The 22246-nt window shown below is 39.4% G+C and overlaps 1 protein-coding gene and 1 pseudogene across 1 annotated transcript in view; both read right to left on the bottom strand.

The window, feature by feature from the left end:
• Positions 1-14871, bottom strand: part of LOC127169402 (N-acetyllactosaminide beta-1,3-N-acetylglucosaminyltransferase 3-like) — a 53459-nt gene extending 38588 nt beyond the window's left edge. Inside the window, exon 1 of the mRNA XM_051116754.1 lies at positions 14770-14871. The gene's annotated coding sequence lies outside the window, so the exon portion shown is untranslated. The remainder of the gene's footprint in view (positions 1-14769) is intronic.
• LOC127169274 (N-acetyllactosaminide beta-1,3-N-acetylglucosaminyltransferase 3-like) lies at positions 11729-14857 on the bottom strand (annotated as a pseudogene).
• Positions 14872-22246: the final 7375 nt, after the last annotated feature.

Raw genomic sequence — 22246 nt, 5'->3', positions numbered from 1 at the left:
CTTAATAACATGTGTTTCTGTTTATATTTAAAAAATGATTAATACATCTTGGTTAAGTTTGTCATAAAACATATGTGAACTGTATGATCAGCCATGATTTCAGTTCTCACCTTCATTCTGTAGATTATGAGATTCTTCATGTGACTGGCACACTTCCCAAGAACGACAGCCTCTGGAGAAGACCAAACATGTTCAAAAAGCAACAGCAGGATGTTTTTGAGGAGCGATACCTGCAATTTATCTCTGTCCTGGGAAAGGTACAACAAGAAAGCACAGAGAATCTGATAATACCACATTATAAATGTTTTCTTAACTTAATGGATTGGTTGCACTTATTTCAATTTTCATTTAAAATATGATGCACTTTGCAACCAATTCAACATTTACCTTCTTATCCTTAAACCACTTCATTGTTTTCATCTTTTTTTTTTTTTTTAAAGATTTATAGGACAGTGTAGATGGACAATAAGTGAAGTGGGAGAGAGAGAAGTGGGGTGAGATCAGGAAAGGTCCTCGAGCCAGGATTCAAACACAAGTTGCCCACAGTGCAATGGCGCTATATGTCGACACACTAACCACAAGGCTACTGGCGTTAACAAAAATGTATTCAACTGTCTTTTTTTTACTTATTTTTGGGACTTTTTCATTGCGATAGGACAGTAGAGAGATAACAGGAAAGAACTGGGAGGAGAGAGGGGAGCGGGATCGGCAAAGGACCTCGAGACGGGATTCAAACTCGGGTCGCCGTGAGCGCAGTTGCGCTATATGTCTACTCACTAACCACGATCGATTGATTGCTTGCACCTGAGCAAGTTTATAATGGTATACTCTAAGAGGCTGTTTACCAAACTTTACCAAACCAGGCATTTCAATGATTATTTTTTAATAATCTTCCAGAATTTTTAAAAATGATATTTTTACTTTAATGATGAGGGTTATAATGTGTACATGCAGCTCAAAAAAGATAGACTTAATTTATCCATATTCTTCCAGAATGTAATGTGACAAAAGGTAAAGGTTTTCACAGGGTATAATGATTTTCTGTAGGCACTGTATGAGTTAATTACAAACTTGCTCAGGAGACTATAACAGTAACAATTTCTCCAGGTTAACCAAACCCATTACAAGCAATTACAATAACTCAGGAAATCAAGGAAACCAAGGTTTAATAGAACCTCAAACACACAAATAAAAGTCTTTTTGAAGTGCTTATGATTTGTTATATATCTTTTGAAATGTCTTCCAAGAATTTATGAAACAATAAACCTACTTTCTGCTTTCGATTCTGGGCTGAATTGTGCCCAGAATAGTTCTCATTGGGAAAAAAAAAGTAACTTAAACTGGAGAGGGTAATTTATGATTTGATTTAGTTAAATTCCCGACTTGTTTTTATAAAAGTCTATTTTTTCATTTCATTATAAGCAACCTGCTGAATGAGTGCTGCCATTATTTTAATATTTACAAGGGGATCATTACTGGCATGCAAGAAATCTATTTTTTTCCTAACGAGAATACCGAGTTTTATATAATGGGAGGTACTTCCAGTTTGAGGAAGTTCCACTCAAAAAGTCATAACTGCATTTCAAATAATCCTTATTATTCGGTTTGACTGAATGAGCTGTACATTTTCCTTCATGTTCTGTTTAGAGACCTCAAAACATAACACAGTATCTTAATGCTTATTACTGAATTGTTTACAGTTTAATGGAACTTTAATGGAACTCTCATAATTTGCAGAAAGCTTTAAGGGGGTGTAGGAAAAAGGTGGGATGAATAAAATGCCTGGCTGGAAATGGGGGGACACAGTCTGAATTTCAAGGGGGAACGGTGTGCCAGTTCCAAATAGTTGAATTTTTGTTTGTTTGTTTGTTTTTGGAGATGACAGGATGTCTAATTTTTTTTCCACCCAATAGTCTACAACAGCAATCCGAATTCTGCACATAAATGCAAAATATTATAATAAAAACATAGCTGGATATTTGTGTATATGGTTAGCTACAGAGCGATATGGCTGCACAAACCACATGGAATCAGATGTTTTCAATTCCGATTTGTGGCACTTTATGTGGTACTAAATCCAATACAGGTCAGGTCATGAGGGGTTAGTTGCAGCATTTGACTTTGTCTATTCAAGTATCTTATGTGCACATGTTACAGCAGTGTGGGTGAGTAGCTGACAGATGTGGCTTTATTGTAATAAAGGGGTGGTCTACTGGCTTTTTCAAAGGCTTGATTGTGTTTATGGGGTGCACTGTGACGTGTTCATGCTTCGTTAAAAAAAAAATTGCATTATTTTTCACATAGTTTACACTTTGACTACACTGCTTTTCTGTTCTCCTAAAAATGGCCTGTTGACTTCCTGGTTCCTCCCTTAGAAATTCGCAATGAGCTCAGATTGGTTAGCTGGCCCAGTGTGTTGTGATTCGTTAACCTCCTAGTGTACGTTCACTCTAAACCCGGATAAGTTGAATTTACTTAAAAAATTGGAGGAAACTGGTTGCCCTAAAAAATTTAAGTAATGTAAAGTTTATTTAACTTAAAATGTTTTGTAATATGAATTACAAAGGTCATTTCATTTAACTTAAAATGTTTTGTAACATCATTTCATTTGCAATTATTATAACTATTATATTTAAGTCAAATATACTAATTTCCAAGTTAAATCTATATCAAATGTTTTATTTTTCCAATTTGTTAACCTAGAAAATTAAGAAAAAGCAAACAAATAAAGGAACATTAATGCAATTTTCCCTTTTATTTTAAATCAATTCAATTACAAATATTCAATTGAAAACACAACAAAACCATTTTTCATATCCTGAAAACATTTCCCCATAAAACATGGGAGAAAAAAAAAGTTCAAAAAGATACTAGTTCAACAAATTAACTTATCGTTAAGCACACAAACAAGTTTTCCTCAGAATCGCAACAAACAGCATCAAAACGATATGTTTTTTCCACACTCTGAGCTCACACTATTGGCAATACTGAATTTTAGGTGTCAGCTCACCTTTTCCCGACAAAAAATATAAAATGCTTTTCATACACTTAGGATAGTCCAGGTGTAGGCAGGGAAATCAGTCTGAAAACAATGGACATAGAAGGCCTGAGATTGGTCAGTTCATCCATTACCAAGCTTTCTTCCAAGATGATTCCCACTCTAGATGAGGTGAGCTGTGAACTTTCTTGATCAACGCTGAGGATCCTTACTGAAGTCTGTCTTGTCAGCTGCCTCCTAACAGAGGAAGAAACAGAACGACAAATACATTATCAAGTCAGTTAGACAATGCTGTTGTTAAATACTCAAAGTCATACTGCCTTCACACCATGTCATAATTACTTTAATTCTGAGAGGACAACATTGTGATGTTCAGCTTGTGAGCTGTTCATGTCAATAGACTGGGAATTGCGCTTTTCTATGGCAACACTATCAATGTCTAAATTAATCTGGAGCAGTCAGATACAGTGGTTAGGTGGTACAGCTCTCAGAAAATTTCCAGTTTACAGATGGTAATTAGACTTTAGGGTTTACGTTTAATTGTACATCTACAGAATATTTAAAGTAAAATCCACATACAAACACTACTGGCATATGGTCAGGAAGATCGGTGTTATTCAGGAAAGCTTGTAAATAACAGGAATGAGTGCAGGACAGACTCACACCATCATCATTATGAATAATCTTCTGACACACACTGTGCTAGTCAAAGTGATCATCCTCAGAACAGGTCTCAGTTAACCCACGACATACAGTTGATCTTGAACTTTGGTGTGAAGGTGGCATAAATGTGAACAAGGAAATTGTTTTGTTCTTGAATAATTTCCATGTTTGAACAAAGAGACAGGGTTTCACAGACAGGGCTTCACAGACAGGGCTTAGCTTAAGCCAGGACTAGGCCTTAGTTAAATTAAGATACTTAAATAGCTTTTATAAAAACGCCTTAAAAACTTTACTGGTGTGCATCTTGAGAAAAGAAAAATGGCACTGACATATTTTAAAATATGTCATTACAAGGTATTTTCAGTAAAGACTCCTTGTCATGTTATTAAACATGTTATTTTATTCTGAGACTGGCCTTAAGCCTTGTCTGTGAAACCAGGAGGAAAATGTGTAAATAGCAGTGCTCTCTTATCAGTTATTAGGATCATACTTACACTTTCAAAGCATCTCTTCCATTTCTTCTTTCTTCCAAAACAAGATAGTCGTTAAGAGGACTCTGAACCTAGATAGAACAGAAGTATATTCATCCGCCTTTGTATTTATACCGCTAATTAACGAAAACTTACGCTTTCAAACAATAGCCATGTCTAAATTAAACGTGGTACATTAACGTACTGCACTCACCATATTAGCTCCACCTTTGTCGCTCCTCGGCTGGAATCGCGGCTACTGTATGAGTAAAACTAAATTTACACTCCTCACAAACAACAGCTCCTCGAGTGAAAAAGAAATCATTGAAAGAAAAAGGCAAAAAATGTTAGTCGAACTCGCCAGTCAGGGGTTCAAGCGCAGGCGAGTGAGAACACTAGCTATCAACGGATGAGAAATGTCCCGTCGTTTAAACGAACAACAACTTTTGCCGATCACAAAGAGTTTCTCGAGGGACGTAATAAAAGATAAATGGCGGAAAACAATGCCAATAGAACTATCTAAATCTAAATTTCCACATTCATCCACAGCTTAAATTCATACACAATCACAGTGACAAAATGGCGCTGTTACTCGCAGCACCGGTGGAGGAGGCGTGGTCAGGAGATAAATTTCATAATACGAGTTAATTTAACTTAAGTTTATTCACAGGTTCAAATATGTCTACAAATTAGTAGAATCTACTTATATTTTATAAGCAATGCAGTAAAACTTAAATATTGTGTTCAATTGTAATTAAATGGTTTAATTAGATACAAAATCCGGGTTTACAGTGTTGTCCGGAAATGTCATGCCTCTTACAGTAATCTGTAGTTGCATGTTGTAATGGGATGAACGAGACGAGAGGCGAGCGGATCCACTTGCGAGCTTTTATTGGGACGAGACAAAGACATGGTCGTACAGGCAGGGTCAAACAACAATTGCAGACAGGTTTAACGTAGGCGATGCACAATAGAAGTCCATGAAACAGGCGAGGGTCGATCCGTGGCAAACGTAATCCGTAAGGGGCTGAGCTAGGAGAATAAACCAATAAACAAGAGCGAGAGTCCGAAAAGGCAGGCGGCGGTACAGTCGAGAACGGGGGGCCAGGCGAGGGGAATAAACACTGGGAACTAGGAAACGCTAAACAAGAGAAAACAATAACAACTCACAATACTCCGTGGTTTGCATGGGGAAAGTCCAGGGTTTTTATAGAGCTGCTGATTGGTCACATGAATAGACGCAATCAGCGTGATGCATGGCGGGAGATGGAGTTCGGGGAGTAGTACAAGAGTCAGAGTATAATGATGGGGCGAAAGTGACATCTGGTGGTGGGCGGACAGCGGGACACCGACCAGATTCGTGACACATGTTCCTGGAGGTAGGGTTTGTGTAAATTTCAGTAACCCAGAAAGTAGCCCGTTGTAGTCTCTACCTGCCATTTGTTGTAGGCCTTAAAAAGCTAATTCTGTAAAACAATTTATCCCTTTGCATTGAACTTTGAGCGTCGTAACTTTGCATATGTTGTTTATGCTCAAACAGCCACATTACACACTAACTAAAATTTAAAAGGTGAAAATCGTAATCTATGACAAATTTTTATTTTTAGATTATTTTATATGTGTGTTAGTTCTTCTGTGGTTGGTTGAAGTTCAGCTATGAAATATAATAGAAGAGTCATGAATAAAGCTGTTGGCTCGAAGCAATAACTTGTGTTACTGAATATACAGTGGGTACGGAAAGTATTCAGACCCCCTTAAATTTTTCACTCTTTGTTATATTGCAGCCATTTGCTAAAATCATTTAAGTTCATTTTTTTCCCTCATTAATGTACACACAGCACCCCATATTGACAGAAAAACACAGAATTGTTGACATTTTTGCAGATTTATTAAAAAAGAAAAACTGAAATATCACATGGTCCTAAGTATTCAGACCCTTTGCTGTGACACTCATATATTTAACTCAGGTGCTGTCCGTTTCTTCTGATCATCCTTGAGATGGTTCTACACCTTCATTTGAGTCCAGCTGTGTTTGATTATACTGATTGGACTTGATTAGGAAAGCCACACACCTGTCTATATAAGACCTTACAGCTCACAGTGCATGTCAGAGCAAATGAGAATCATGAGGTCAAAGGAACTGCCTGAAGAGCTCAGAGACAGAATTGTGGCAAGGCACAGATCTGGCCAAGGTTGCAAAAAAATTTCTGCTGCACTTAAGGTTCCTAAGAGCACAGTGGCCTCCATAATCCTTAAATGGAGGACGTTTGGGACGACCAGAACCCTTCCTAGAGCTGGCCGTCTGGCCAAACTGAGCTATCGGGGAGAAGAGCCTTGGTGAGAGAGGTAAAGAAGAACCCAAAGATCACTGTGGCTGAGCTCCAGAGATGCAGTCGGGAGATGGGAGAAAGTTGTAGAAAGTCAACCATCACTGCAGCCCTCCACCAGTCAGGGCTTTATGGCAGAGTGGACCGACGGAAGCCTCTCCTCAGTGCAAGACACATGAAAAAACACCTGAAGGACTCCAAGATGGTGAGAAATAAGATTCTATGGTCTGATGAGACCAAGATAGAACTTTTTGGCCTTAATTCTAAGCGGTATGTGTGGAGAAAACCAGGCACTGCTCATCACCTGTCCAATACACTCCCAACAGTGAAGCATGGTGGTGGCAGCATCATGCTGTGGGGGTGTTTTTCAGCTGCAGGGACAGGACGACTGGTTGCAATCGAGGGAAAGATGAATGCGGCCAAGTACAAGGATATAATGGACGAAAACCTTCTCCAGAGTGCTCAGGACCTCAGACTGGGCCGAAGGTTAACCTTCCAACAAGACAATGACCCTAAGCACACAGCTAAAATAACGAAGGAGTGGCTTCACAACAACTCCGTGACTGTTCTTGAATGGCCCAGCCAGAGCCCTGACTTAAACCCAATTGAGCATCTCTGGAGAGACCTAAAAATGGCTGTCCACCAACATTTACCATCCAACCTGACAGAACTGGAGAGGATCTGCAAGGAGGAATGGAAGAGGATCCCCAAATCCAGGTGTGAAAAACTTGTTGCATCTTTCCCAAAAAGACTCATGGCTGTATTAGATCAAAAGGGTGCTTCTACTAAATACTGAGCAAAGGGTCTGAATACTTAGGACCATGTGATATTTCAGTTTTTCTTTTTTAATAAATCTGCAAAAATGTCAACAATTCTGTGTTTTTCTGTCAATATGGGGTGCTGTGTGTACATTAATGAGGAAAAAAATGAACTTAAATGATTTTAGCAAATGCCTGCAATATAACAAAGAGTGAAAAATTTAAGGGGGTCTGAATACTTTCCGTACCCACTGTATAACAAAATAAAAATAAAACAAAACAAAAAAATAAAACTGTACTGTTTTACAGCAATTTTACTGTGGTAAGAAATACAGCAACTACTGTAGATTAGGAGCGGCGAACATTCTGGAGAAATTCAGCAAAATTCAAAATTCTGCAAAATTCAGCTTCAAGCCTAATAAAAACTCACCTGCCTGTAGCTTCCTAGTAACCCTTTAGACCTTGATTAGCTTGTTCAGGTGTGTTTTATTAGGGCTGAAGCAAAACTTTGCAGGGCTGCGGCTCTCCAGAATCAGAGTTCACTGCCCCTGTACTAGACAAGTGTTGCCAGTAAGTTACATCTAATTTGCCAATAAACATTTTACAGTGAGGGGAAAAAAGGAATCTGTAATACATCCTACCAGGTCCCCATGAAAGTCCCCATGAATACAGTCAGCGGGAAACTGAAACAAATAGGCAAATAAACATTATTGACATTAAATCTAGTCAAAGGGATTGTTCAAACAAAAACGAAAATTCTGTTATTGTTTACTCATGTCATTCCAAACCTGTATGTGTGATCTAGGAACCAAACAGCTGACTGATAGTATGGAAAAAAGTACTATGGCTAAGTCAATGGCTATCATCAGCTGTGTGATTAATAACATATCTTCTGTGTTCAGCAGAGGAAAGAAACACATACAGGTTTGGAACAACATGAGGGTGAGTAAATTACAGAATTGTTTATTTTTTTGGGTGAACTATCATTTAAGTATGATAAGTCAGTTTAAGTCAATAATTCATATTTGGCACAGCTATGGCAGTGGTGCTGGATTTAAAGTATGACATGTAAGTGTTAACTAAGGTTGTGCCGATAGATGATAGTCAGAGAAACTTGCTGCAAGGTGGCTGGAATAAACACAAAGGCACAACTTACAGTGAGTGGGAGGGGGTGTTTCGGGTGGGAAGCATGCAATCTGTAATTGCGTGCGGTTGCTGGCGCACGCGAAAGCGTGCAATCGCTTTATGCGCGCTGTTTTTCCGGTTTTACTTTCACTTGCGAAATCGATCCCATTCAGCAAGGAGGGGAGAGGATGGAAAAGGGGATCACAGGGGATAAGTGTAAATGTAAATAAGGGGTAAGAAATGTATTCATCATACAAAGATGTAACTATTGTATTCACTTATGGTACCGGGACTGTTTTTTAAAATGCATAAACTCAAGCTGGACTAGGCTAGGTTCGTCAGTGATGATGTTCTTTGATAACATAAATATTCTTTGCTCATTTTCTGTAGCTGCTTTTTGAATAACTAAGGAAATGTAAGCATTAGTAACTTACAATGTTTCTATTAAATTGGTATCATGTTAAACACAAATTATGACAAAAAAGTCATATTGAAACATTAGGCTGCTTTTAGCCTTATGCTGGTGTTGGTTCATTTTGCCGGCAGTGAAACAAAGTAAATAAATAATTAAATAAATTAGCACGATAATATAGTGTATCGGCAATCTCACAGGCTGACGATAGGACGATATGAAAATTGAGCATATCGCCCAACACTATAGTGTTAACTCAAGAGAACTACTCTGAGTGAGGCACATAGAGTCATTAGTGAAGTGGCGACACAGCATTTGATCAGTGGATTTACAAAAATCATTTCAGTTTTAAGAAGTTTTTCAACATTGCATCAACTACTGATGAACACATTAATTACCCCAGTTTTAGAAACCTTGATGTAATATAATGTTTAATGCACTTCATGTTGTTAATTACAATGAAAGAAATATATTTTCTCACTCTTTGAATTTTTACATCATTATGGTACAAGATTAGTTTAAATCAATGTGATAAACAAGTTAGGTCAAAAGTAATTTAAAAGTAGTCTGATTATATTACCTAAAATGTGTAATATAATGGATTACGTTACTAACTACAATTTTTGTCATGTAATTTAAAATCAGCAACAGATTACAATTTGTAAGTAATCTGCCCAGCTCTGATTGTTTGACCACTGAAGGTGGTATTTACTAATGTAAACAATTCCAGAAAAGTCATGAGAGTTTTGTCAAATTTTATTGTACATAACTTCATCAGCATTTCACAATGTGCATAAATGTAAAATTTCGGCTATCAAAATAATCGGTAACACTTTACAATAAGGTTCCATTAGTTAATGTTTGATAATGCACTAACTAACGTGAACAAACAATGAACAATACATTTATTACACTATTTATTAATCTTTGTTAACTTTAGTTAATAAAAATGCAGTCGTTCATTGCTAGTTCATGTTAATTCACAGTGTATTAACTAATGTTAACAAACACAGCTTTTGATTTTAATAATGCATTAGTAAATGTTAAAATTAACATTAACTAAGATTAATAAATGCTGTAAAATATTGTTTGTGCTTAGTGTTACCTAAAGTAGTTAACTACTAAACCTTATTGTAAAAGTGTTACCAAATAATCTATACCCTAAAACACATTAAAGTTGACATGTGCTGTGGCAATTTTCCATTTTAGTAAAGGCATGAGACAAAAGTCTTTTGAAGATTTATTTTCTTGCAAGAAAATGTCAACAGTCATACAGATTGGCTGCAGAGTGTGACATAGAAAAATATGCTGACTCAGCATTTATACCCTAATCAAATCCGGATGTTTCTATTTCATCCAATCATAATGCATATACAACATATGTGTCCATTTAAGGTATCCAACCGTGTCCCCTAGATGCGTTTCTAAGTATTAAATGTAAATTATTTTCTAAGAAGCTATAGGATGTCTAAGAACCTAAAATAACATTTTCAGTCTCACGCTTGTCTTGCACATCAATATCAAAAAAGATTTCCAGTTATCTCTTATAAAAGCTTAAGCATAATAAGGCATTCATAGAAGAAAAGAACACTCTTTAGTAGCATAAAGCAAATAAAACTCTACAAAAATAATAATATAAAAATAAAATTTCCTCCATGCATGAACAGCTGCTAATCCGTTAAACATGGACCAGTGTGCTTGTCCTGTGATTCAGATTTGTAATTCAAAAATTGAATAATTTAGGCATCTTTGTGAACCACTCTTTTGATTCAAAAGAAATGAAACAATCAAGGTTTGACTTAAAAGATACCTCTATCCTGCATGCAAACCTGCTTTTTTCAACAGTCATTTTGCATAGAGAATCCTACTTGATTTTTATATATTACACATCAGACAAAAACACTACAATAGCTGTCACTGAAGTGGTACTAATATATACCATTTAGATACTAATATGTGTACTTCCAGTAATAGTATGTACCTATAATATACTAATATGCAACCTATAGGGGTAAATAAGGTACAAAAGTATAACATTTTAAAAAGGTACCACGCCAGTGACAACTTTCATGCCTGTTTTTTCAAAGAGTGCACTCAATTACCCTGATAAAATTAGATTTTAAAGCAGTCATCAGATTCCCATTTTCCACAAGTTGATATGATTCTTTAGGGTCTTAATGAAAAGTCTATAATATACTAAAAATTCTCAATGGTAGTGTAAAACAACACCCTTTTTACCTTGCCAAAATCAGCTCTGCAAAAATCATCCCATTCTGGTCAAGGCTGCTTTAAATGCAAATGAGCTCTGTTCGCACCGCCCCTCTCTTCTCTCTGTGGATTGACCAGCCTGTTTACTTTAGCCACATTTAGCCGCGTTTAGCCGCTAAACTTGCTAACTAGCACATTATTAGGAAAGGCGATCGCAAAGATTCATAAAAAAACCTTATACTCACTTCTGCTGTAAGTGAAGCTGGATCACGAATGATTCACGCAAACATAGACGGATATATGTAGATCGGGAGGCGCATTCCCTTCACAAACCAAATGTAATTCACTGCATCTTCAGCGGCTCAGATGTCGGGAGTAAATGACAACCACTACGTTCATTATTACATCCAGCAACAGAACACCTCAATCGCTCAATTCTTGTCTAACTTACATCCCTGCTCCGGCATCGAAACATGGAGGTTGGACTGTTACAACTGATCTGAGGTAAGACGCTCATGTCAATCAACTATCATGGGAGCGGCCTCTGTCGTGTGATGCAACAACAACAGGCATCTGTTCAAGCATGTTTAGGCCCTCAAAAATGTGACCACTGGTGCTTGGGCCCTAAATATCACAAAGACTATAACTACCATTCTTGAGAAATGATTTGACCACCCTTTTCATTTTAGTTAAAGTGCAAAACACCACATCACTTACAAAACTGCATAATGCTTCCACCATTTTTATAAAAGCATTCTTGAAAATTTTCAAAGGAACACAGAATATGTCTTTCCACATTGCAAATGTGGGTTTTGTATTTCATCCCACATCACAAAAATCATGTGCGGCTGAAATCTGTGGACTAAAATGATTTCCCTGTAAAAGCAAGGGTGAAATTGGTCAACATTCGGAGCGGGGATATGCAGACCGAAGGGCCTTATGCCATGGTGGGATGTAGGTTTGAGGCCAGCCTTTTTCAAACACATTCCCATGTAAACATCATCAATAGGCAGCAGCTCTATAGAGTGAGACATGTTGTAGATCGTTTTGGTTGTGAAGCTGGAGAGAAGAAAGCCTCCTCCACTACAGTATGGAGGATATATTTCAGACTCCTGTACCTGCACCGGGACATAGTATTTACTTGCAGGGTCTCTGATAGGACCTGTGCCCTCCATGAGGGACCCTGTAAAAAGATGTTTACTTCCATCATTGCTCTTCTGACCTTGAAGATACTCAACCATGTTAAACGTATTGGCAAAGATGTCATCGTCTCCATTTAAAAGAAATCTGGCGTGTGGGCACCATCTGTCCATCCACTCTAAGAAAAGGACCTGCTTCAGTGTGAGGTTGATGAACGAATCATGGAAGTCCCACTGTAATATGTCTTTGTTTTCACTGTTTTCAATCTTCAATAGCTTATTCAGCCTGCGCTTCTCAAAGCCAGTTCTGCTCGTTCCGCTTATGAAGACTCTGCGGATCCACGCGCCGTTGTGCTGTCTTTCCTTAGCCCATGTTTTCCGCAAAACTTCCCGTCGATCATAATTCTCTGGAGAACTCTTGATGACCAGCAGAAGGAAGACATCTGCAGAGTTTTGAGGTCCACCACACTTATCAGGTGCATCAAGAAGCATGGGAAAACTCCTACAGTGTCAGTAAAGCAGGAAGTCTTGGATATGTTTTGGCAGAGTAGAAAATCCAGTCACATTATAAGCAGACGTATTCTGCTGACAACGTAAAGACAAAGGCTGGAGCGTTTCGAACACGGGTAAATCGTTTTGATGATGGAACATCTCATAAACATCTTTGCTCTTAAGTGTTGCATCATTTTCAAAGTTTTTGTTCATGATAAAGACCAGCCACACAACACTTGTCAGAACTAACACTATCACCTTAAAGTGTTTCCTTCTCATCTTTGCACCTGTTTAAGAACAGAGACACAATTCAAATTAATGTTAATCAAACACAAAAGTAGAACATGAATGTGTATCACAGTCCAACACATAATTTTCACTGACACTTGGATATAAAGTCCTCCTGTAGTGAAAATCAAGATTTTTATGTTGTTTATTTGTCTGTGTGGTGTTTTTAATGTGCTTTTAGACAAACCATGTGCCAGTCCATTAATCAACACCATTGATGAGTATTTTCTCCTTAAAACTGTAGTTTCCCAAAGGCTGTCCCAGAAATGCGGTTTGAAACAGCTCATTGTTTGCTATGTCACAAACTTCAATAACCAATCACGTCAAAGGATAGATTCCTAATATTAGCATACAAAATATACCAACAGGATTATCAGCACAAAACCAAATATTAAATAGAGCATTTAATAGAGCATATAGAGCATTAAATACAGCACAACCGCTAACTTGAAAAATAACCCGCGGCAACAGTGTAAAAGTAGCCCGGAGTCAGACACACCTCTCCCGCTCTGCCGTCTGCACTTTACTCGAATATGATCACGGGCGCGAACCGGAATCACAAGCTAGGCTGCATTCGAGCCTTCAGAGGAATTTTGAGGGCACAACATCGTCAAGCAAGTAACTTTAACAAATATTATAGTATCCATTGTAGTTGCCCGCTAGTAAAAATATAGTTGTATTAGTCATTATCCGTGTTTCGCCATTATATCGCGTTTACTACAGTAGTGATCAGGGGGCTCTGGCTGGTGCGACTGTGTGGGGGCGGGGCTAATTTACATATTCATAGATCCACGTATAGTAAACGAGACAAGGGGGTAAAGTTATAAAGTTTTAAGGCATGAGAAAATTATTTTCACAAGAAAAAACATTTAAATATGTCATTTTAATGATCAAAGATCAGTTTCAAGCAGATCTCGATTACCAACACACATTTTGATTTAAATCTAGGTACACTGACCAGTTGCAAATGCGATATTTATTTACAACAGTTCAGTAATAAGAGGTTAATATTGTGGTATATTTGACAATATTGTCTGATTTTGCTAAATTGTGTAAACAAAAATATTACCTATAAAGCCACAGAAGAACTGTTGTGTATCTCCTAACAAAAGTGTTTGACTTGAAGCAGCAGTGCACAGACTGTTCTGTGCATGACATCAAAGTACACAAGAGCGATTAAAGAGCATTTTTGACATTTTTGGTTTGATGACAAAGAAGTCTTGCAGTTTTGCTATTTTGTTAAAGCAGTGCTGCTGTTGTAAAGTTACAGCTACGGCTGTTTTGCTGACTTAGTGTATTCAGTAGGTGTAATGTATTGTCAGTTGCTTCAGAGGTATAGCAAGAATTACATATTACAGTATTACATAAAACATGCGTTTTTAAAAAAGGTAAATTTACTTTTGGTACTTAAGTATTCTTAAAGTACACCTTTTTTTTTTTTTTACTTAAGTAAACAACTTAAACTTGTAATAGAGTAATATCTGACCACCAGTATCTGTAGTTTCACTTAAGTTATAGAGTTGTGCACGTTGTCCACGTCTGTTAAAGTATTTAAATTGCATAGTTTACTAATCATTTGCACTGAAATTAATTTTTAAAGTAGCCAAAGTTGCTGTACTTTAGTGTCAACATTTTAGTGTTAATTAGTAAAAAATGTGTTAGTGAACAGTAGGCTATCCTCAGGAGTGACATCCATTAATTAGACTTTCTCAAAACATTAATTGTTTTCTCTATTACTGTTAATATAAATGACAACCGTCACTTTAATATTTTAATCATTTTGTTAATACTGAAATTGATTTATTTTTCACCTACTTGTGGGAGAAAGTAAATCAAAGTGACTTGTTATCTAAACCTCTACCGGAACCAGATTAAAACATTCATCTTACCTGGCCGTTAATTAGCTCCTTTGTATAAGATCAGCACAAATATTTGAGCTTTTGTTCGTGTTGAAATGCGCTTACACAACAATCCACACCCTGTATTCACAGCATGATCTCTATCCTCCTAATGAGGAAACCCACATGAGCGTCTGTGCAAATAACAGGATTGATACGCGAGTGCAAGCAAAACAGTTTATTGAAAACCTCGAAGCAGACAAATCCAAGGAAAGATATCACGGGTGCAAATGGAGAGTTCTTGGGACGTGCAGCAGAAGAGCAAAGCTTAGTCCACCGCAAGAACCCGGTAGGAATCACAGAGGATGTTCTGAGCTAGAAGCAACTGGCTGGCAAGAGAACTCCACCAGGACTGGACCCACTGCTCAACAACAATGATCTGACAACAAATGGTAGGAAGCAAGGGATTAAATAGAGGAGCTAACGAGCCACAGCTGCACCTGATCAGCTCATCAGCAGAGAGAACACAAGCACACACACAGAGGGAGAGAGGGAGAGAGAGAGAAAGAGAGAGAGCCAGTAAACCTGTATACCGTGACAATCAAATAATTGTTTTATAGGAGATGTGTCTTTACAGTGTTTGAGGATTTACTGACCTTTTCCTCCTGCAAAAGTTCATGAACAATGTGCTTTTACGTCTCGGAAGAACAACTTAGTTCAGAATATATTATAAATTAATTATTTATTTATTTATTTATTGTTTTTGCTAATTAAAAATAATTTTAATTATTAGTTTATTTAAAAGAAATTAGAATTTTTTTAATTTTGTGTGCTTGGTTGTGTGTCTCAGAATGAATCAATTTGGTTTTCTAGATACACACCAGCAGCACACCAGACTTCAAGACCCAGCCTCTGTCTATCATTATTATTTTTAGTTTTTTCCTGTAGACAGTATTATAAAATACACACATTTGCTCAAGGACAGTAGAACAAACTGTAATAAAATGATTTTACAGAGTAAAAATGTTCCTGCACTGTAAAAAATTATTTTAACGGTAAAAGGCTGTAAAAATGCTACAGTAAAAACCTATTAATTGGTTAAGTTTTTTTCTTATCAGTTTTGTTCATTAGGGTTATGCTATGTCTGATGTTGTTAAATTAATGTTTATTCCATTATTTCAGTATCACGATGGTGTTTAGTGTTTGTGTGAATGACATTGTACACCTTCTGAATATATATATATATATATATATACAGGTGCATCTAAAAAAATTTGAATATTGTGAAAAAGTTCTTTTTTTTGTAACATTTCAAAAACTGAAACTTTCATATATTCTAGATTCATTACATGTAAAGTAAAACATTTCAAAAGGTTTTTTTTTTTTTTTTTTTTTTTTTAATTTTGATAATTAGAGCTTACAGCTCATTAAAGTCAAAAATCCAGTATCTCAAAATATTATATTTTCATAAAAAACGGATTTGCAAACCAGAAAAGTGAAAGTTTTTAAAGTATGTTCATTTCTGCACTCAATACTTGGTCTGCAGAACAAATTACAGCAAACGACTTGCTCCTAGCACAAATGACAGCATCAGTGAGGTGTGGCATGGAAGCGATCAGCCTGTGGCACTGCAGAGGCACTACTAAGACTTCAGATCGTCTGTATACTGTTGGATCAACTGATTCTCATCTTTCTCTTGAAAATATCCCATAGACTCTCAGTGGGGTTCAGGTCAGGCATGGTGGCTAGCCAATTAAGCACAGTAATATCATGGTCAGCAAACCACTTGGAAGTGGTTTTGGCACTGTGGGCAGGTGCTAAAGTCCTGCTGGAAAATGAAATCAGCATCTCCATAAAGCTTGTTAGCAGATGGAAGCATAAAGTGCTCCGAAATCTCATGGTAGATGGCTGCATTGACTTTGGACTTGAGAAAACACAGTGGACCAACACCAGCAGACGTCACGACACCCCAAATCATCACTGATTTCAGATACTTCACACTGGACTTCAAGCAGCTTGGATTCGGTGCCTCTCCAGTTTTCCTCCAGACTCTGGGATTATGATTTCAACATGAAATACAAAATTTACTTTTATCTGAAAAGAGGACTTTGGAACACTGAGAAACAGTCCAGTTCATTTTCTCCTTAGCCCAGGTAAGATGCTTCTGAAGTTGTTTCTGTTTCAGAAGTGGCCTGGTAGCCCTTTCCCTGAAGACGTCTGAGTGTGGTGACTCTTGATGCACTAACTCCGGCTTCATTCCACTGCTTGTGAATCTCTCCCAAGTGTTTGAATCGGCTTTGCTTGACAGTATTCTCAAGCTTGCGGTCATCCCTGTTGCATGTGCACCTTTTCCTACCTAATTTCTTCCTTCCAGTCAACATTGCATTTAATATGCTTTGATACAGCACTCTGTAAATAGCCAGCCCTTTCAGTAATGACCTTCTGTGACTTACTCTCTTTGTGTGTCAGGCATTCACCACTGCCACCCTCATCTGACACACACCCGGTAGCTCCACCCACTCGTTCACAGTCACCCGAGTTCTAACTCAGATCACCTGTTTCTCGTTGAGCCACGCCCTATAAAAAGGACACTCTGCCACTTACCCATTGTCTGGTCTACCGTTCACATGCATATGTCTCTCCCTCCTTCGATGCTGTGGCGTGGCTCAACTACTGGACTTTGGGACTTCTGCAATCTGCCTAAACCTTCAGTTAAGAACCTCATTCCATGTTTAATGCTTTGTCTTTTAAATAAGACGTTGTTTAATAAATGGTTGATTAGTATAGCTACTCATCTCTCGTCTCTTCCATCCCCTTGTGTGTGCGTGAGTGTGACAGAAGACCAGACCGCTAACAAGAAATACACAGCATGAGCACCGAAACACCCGCCGCTACTAACCCTTTCTCCAAGTTGGTGAATGCCTTGAAGGCGGCGTTCCAACATCCATCGACGCCGCCATCCGTCTCAGGATCTCCCATGGCCATGCCCGCAACATTTGCGGGAGAGGCGGCTGAGTGTAGCGGTTTTCTGCTTCAAGTAGATCTCTTCATCAAGATGCAACCACAACAGTTCACATCCGAAGACACCAAGGTGGCATTTCTCATCTCCCTCCTGACCGGTAAGGCCCTGCTGTGGGCTAAAGCTATTTGGAACGCAGAGAATCCGATCATTCATTCCTACGAACAGTTTACTAATCATTTCGCTGAAGTTTTCAGTACAACTACAGGAGAACTCGCTATCTCTGATCAACTCTTCCGGCTACAGCAGGGCACTTCTTCGGTGAATCACTACACTCTTCACTTCCGTACGCTGGCGGCGGCTAGTGGTTGGAATGAGAAAGCACTGCTTGGAGCCTATAGACAAGGCCTCAATCGCGATCTTCGAGCTACAATGGCGTTGTATGACGACAGCATTGGATTAGAGGCCTTTCTACAACGAACCACCAAGGTCGCCCAAAACCTAGCCGCCTGCCAGCCACCCATTACCGCTCCTCAGCCTGCCTCGGTGGCTGCTTGTCATCCAGTACCAGAACCCATGCAAATCGACTCCACACGTTTGTCACGCACCGAACGGAACCGCAGAATCATGAATGGACTCTGTTTGTACTGTGGACAACCTGGTCATCACCTCCGTCAATGTCCCATCAAACCCCCACGCCCCGTGGTGAGTACCCTCTTTACAGAGGTGGAAATATCTTCTCTCACATTGTTACCTGTAACGCTGCATACTTCTAATATGTCTCTATGTGTTTCTGTGCTGGTTGATTCCGGCTCTTCAGGCAACTTCATCTCTCAAGACTGTCTGAAGCAACTGCAACTGACTCCTCGACCCCATCATCAAGTTCTATCAGTGAAAACTATCCAAGGAAAACCATTGGGGCGTGGGAAAATACGACATTCATCACCCATCATCACCTTGCAAGTTGGTCTGTTTCATTATGAGGACATCAGATTTCTGGTACTGGAGGATTCCACCGCCAGCATAATCCTGGGACGTCCATGGCTGCAACAACACCATCCGGAGCTCAGCTGGGACCCGTGTGACGTTCTGCACTGGAGTGACTACTGTAATCAACACTGCTTGATCAAGGTACCCCGACCTTCTGCAGATCCCCTCATCCTCTCTTCGACTCGGATTGAGAGCCCGGATCAAGACTCTGTTCCTGAGGTCCCAGCTGAGTACATGGCGTTCCAGGATGTGTTCAGCAAACAAGCAGCCACCCAGTTACCACCACATCGGCCATGGGATTGTGCCATCGATCTGCTGCCAGGGGCCCAGCTCCCCAAGGGGCGAGTTTACCCTCTGTCCATCCCGGAACGCCAGGCGATGGAGGAATACATCTCGGAGGCCCTAGCTCAAGGATTCATCCAACCATCGACCTCACCGGCCGCTTCCAGCTTCTTCTTCGTGGGCAAGAAGGATGGGGGGTTACGGCCCTGCATTGATTACCATCAACTCAACTCCCAAGTCATTCAGCAACCCTATCTGCTCCCTCTGGTCCCAGCCGCCCTCGAAGAGCTTCGTGGAGCCCAAGTCTTCACGAAGCTGGACCTGCGGAGTGCGTATAACCTCGTTCGTATCCGTGCGGGAGACGAGTGGAAGACGGCATTCGTGACACCTACCGGCCATTATGAATACCGGGTAATGCCGTACGGCCTCTCCATCAGCCCATCCGTCTTCCAAACGTTTATGAACGAGGTGTTCCGGGAGTTCCTCCATCGGTTCGTGATTGTCTACATCGACGACATCTTGATTTACTCCCGGAACATGGCCGAACATCGCCACCACATCCAGCAGGTCCTCCACAAACTCAGAGAATACCGCCTCTATCTCAAGCTGGAAAAATGTGAGTTCCACCGTCCATCTGTACACTTCCTGGGTTACATCATATCGGCCGAGGGCGTGCAAATGGATCAGGGAAAGGCCTCTTTCATTCAGGAATGGCCTCAACCTCTCACCGTCAAAGAGCTCCAGCGCTTCCTAGGATTTGCCAACTTTTACAGAAGATTCATTAAGGATTACAGTACCATTACTGCGCCGTTAACCTCCCTCCTGAGGGGTAAGCCTAAGTCCATCAGCTGGAACCCCTCTGCCCACGAAGCCTTTCTCCACCTCAAGAAGATCTTCAGTACCGCACCCTTTCTACACCATCCAGATCCAGAACTTCCCTTTACAGTTGAGGTCGACGCATCCACCACTGGAGCCGGTGCGGTACTGTCCCAAGCGGTCAAGTCAAGTCAAGTCAAGTCACCTTTATTTATATACCGCCTTTAACAATACAGAATTGTGACAAGGCGGCTGTACAGTATTAAATAGGAAACAGTACATCAACAATGCCAAAGGCAACATTAAACACTCACATTATAGGTAAAGGTAGTTAATCAAAAACAATAAAATAAAATGCAATATTGTGTTAAGAGAAAAGTGTCCCCAACTAAGCAAGCCAGAGGCGACAGCGGCAAGGAACCGAAACTCCATCGGTGACAAATGGAGAAAAAAACCTTGGGAGAAACCAGGCTCAGTCGGGGGGCCAGTTCTCCTCTGGCCAAAGTTCCCGTGGTCTTGTGACGACAGCCGTCTAGGTGATGTGGTCTTTAATGTGGATCCGTCTCTGGGGCTCATCTAGTTGATGTGGACTCCGCTGACATTCAGGGCTGTAGAGGTCGTCTCTAGGTGCTGATCCACCGTCTGGGCTGGGTTCGGACTGGACCCGGGGGACTGCAGTGACCATCTGATCTGGATACGGACTGGATCTGGTGGTTAATGTGACCTCGGAATAAGAGAGAAACAGACTAATATTAGCGTAGATGCCATTCTTCTGACGATGCACCGAGTACATCGGGTGTTATGGGAAGTGTTCTCGGTTCCGGTTAACCTAATTAGTGCAGCCTAACAATCCTTTAACGGATTTGAATTATAAGAATGTGGATTTGTTATGTGTAAGCAAGGTTAAAGAGATGGGTCTTTAATCTAGATTTAAACTGACAGAGTGTGTCTGCGTCCCGAACATTGTAGGGTAGATTGTTCCAGAGTTTGGGTGCTAAATAAGAAAAAGATCTGCCGCCCGCGGTTGATTTTGATATTCTCGGTATTATCAAATTGCCAGAGTTTTGAGAACGCAGCGGACGTGAGGGACTATAATGCGATAAGAGCTCACTCAGGTACTGGGGAGCTAAACCATTCAGGGCTTTATAAGTAATTAGCAAGATTTTAAAATCTATACGATGTTTAATAGGGAGCCAGTGCAGTGTAGACAGAACCGGGCTAATATGATCATACTTTTTGGTTCTAGTAAGAACTCTAGCTGCTGCATTTTGGACCAGCTGGAGTTTGTTTATTAAGCGAGCAGAACAACCACCCAATAAAGCATTACAATAATCTAACCGTGAGGTCATAAACGCATGAATTAATGTTTCAGCATTTGACATTGATAGCATAGGTCGTAGTTTAGATATATTTTTGAGATGGAAAAAATGCAGTTTTGCAAATACTAGAGATGTGGTTTTCAAAGGAAAGATTACCATCAAATAGCACACCTAGGTTCCTAACTGATGACGAAGAATTGACAGAACAGCCATCAAGTATTAGACAGTGTTTTAGGTTATTACACGCTGAGGTTTTAGGCCCAATAACTAACACCTCTGTTTTTTCAGAATTTAGCAGTAAGAAATTACTTGTCATCCAATTTTTTAACTCAACTACACAATCCATTAGTTTTTCAAATTGGTACGTTTCGCCAGGCCGCGAAGAAATATAGAGCTGGGTATCATCAGCATAGCAGTGAAAGCTAACACCATATTTCCTGATGATATCACCCAAGGGTAACATGTAAAGCGTAAAGAGTAACGGCCCTAGTACTGAGCCTTGTGGTACTCCATACTGCACTTGAGATCGATATGATACCTCATCATTTACTGCCACGAATTGATGGCGGTCAGATAGATACGATTTGAACCATGCCAATGCACTACCACTAATGCCAACATAATTCTCAAGTCTATTCAAGAGAATGTTGTGGTCAACAGTATCAAACGCAGCACTAAGATCCAGTAGCACTAACAGAGAGATACAACCACGATCGGATGACAAGAGTAGATCATTTGTAACTCTAATAAGAGCAGTCTCAGTACTATGGTACGGTCTAAAACCTGACTGAAAATCCTCACAGATATCATATTTCTGTAGGAAGGAAGATAACTGTGAGGATACAACCTTTTCTAATATCTTTGACAGAAATGGGAGATTCGAGATAGGTCTGTAATTAGTTAATTCGTTGGGGTCAAGTTGTGTTTTTTTAATTAGAGGCTTAATAGCAGCCAGTTTGAAGGTTTTGGGGACATATCCTAATGACAGTGATGAATTAATAATATTTAGCAGAGGATCTATGAGATCTGGAAGCATCTCTTTTAGTAGCCTAGATGGAATAGGGTCTAGCATACAAGTTGTTGGTTTAGATGATTTAACAAGTTTATACAATTCTTTCTGACCTATAGTAGAGAATGAGTTGAATTGTTCCCCAGGAGATCT

Source organism: Labeo rohita, chromosome 8 (assembly GCF_022985175.1).
Source record: "Labeo rohita strain BAU-BD-2019 chromosome 8, IGBB_LRoh.1.0, whole genome shotgun sequence".
Lineage (NCBI taxonomy): Eukaryota > Metazoa > Chordata > Actinopteri > Cypriniformes > Cyprinidae > Labeo > Labeo rohita.
Note: the sequence above shows the minus strand (reverse complement) of the source record. Positions and strands in the feature narration are given on the sequence as shown.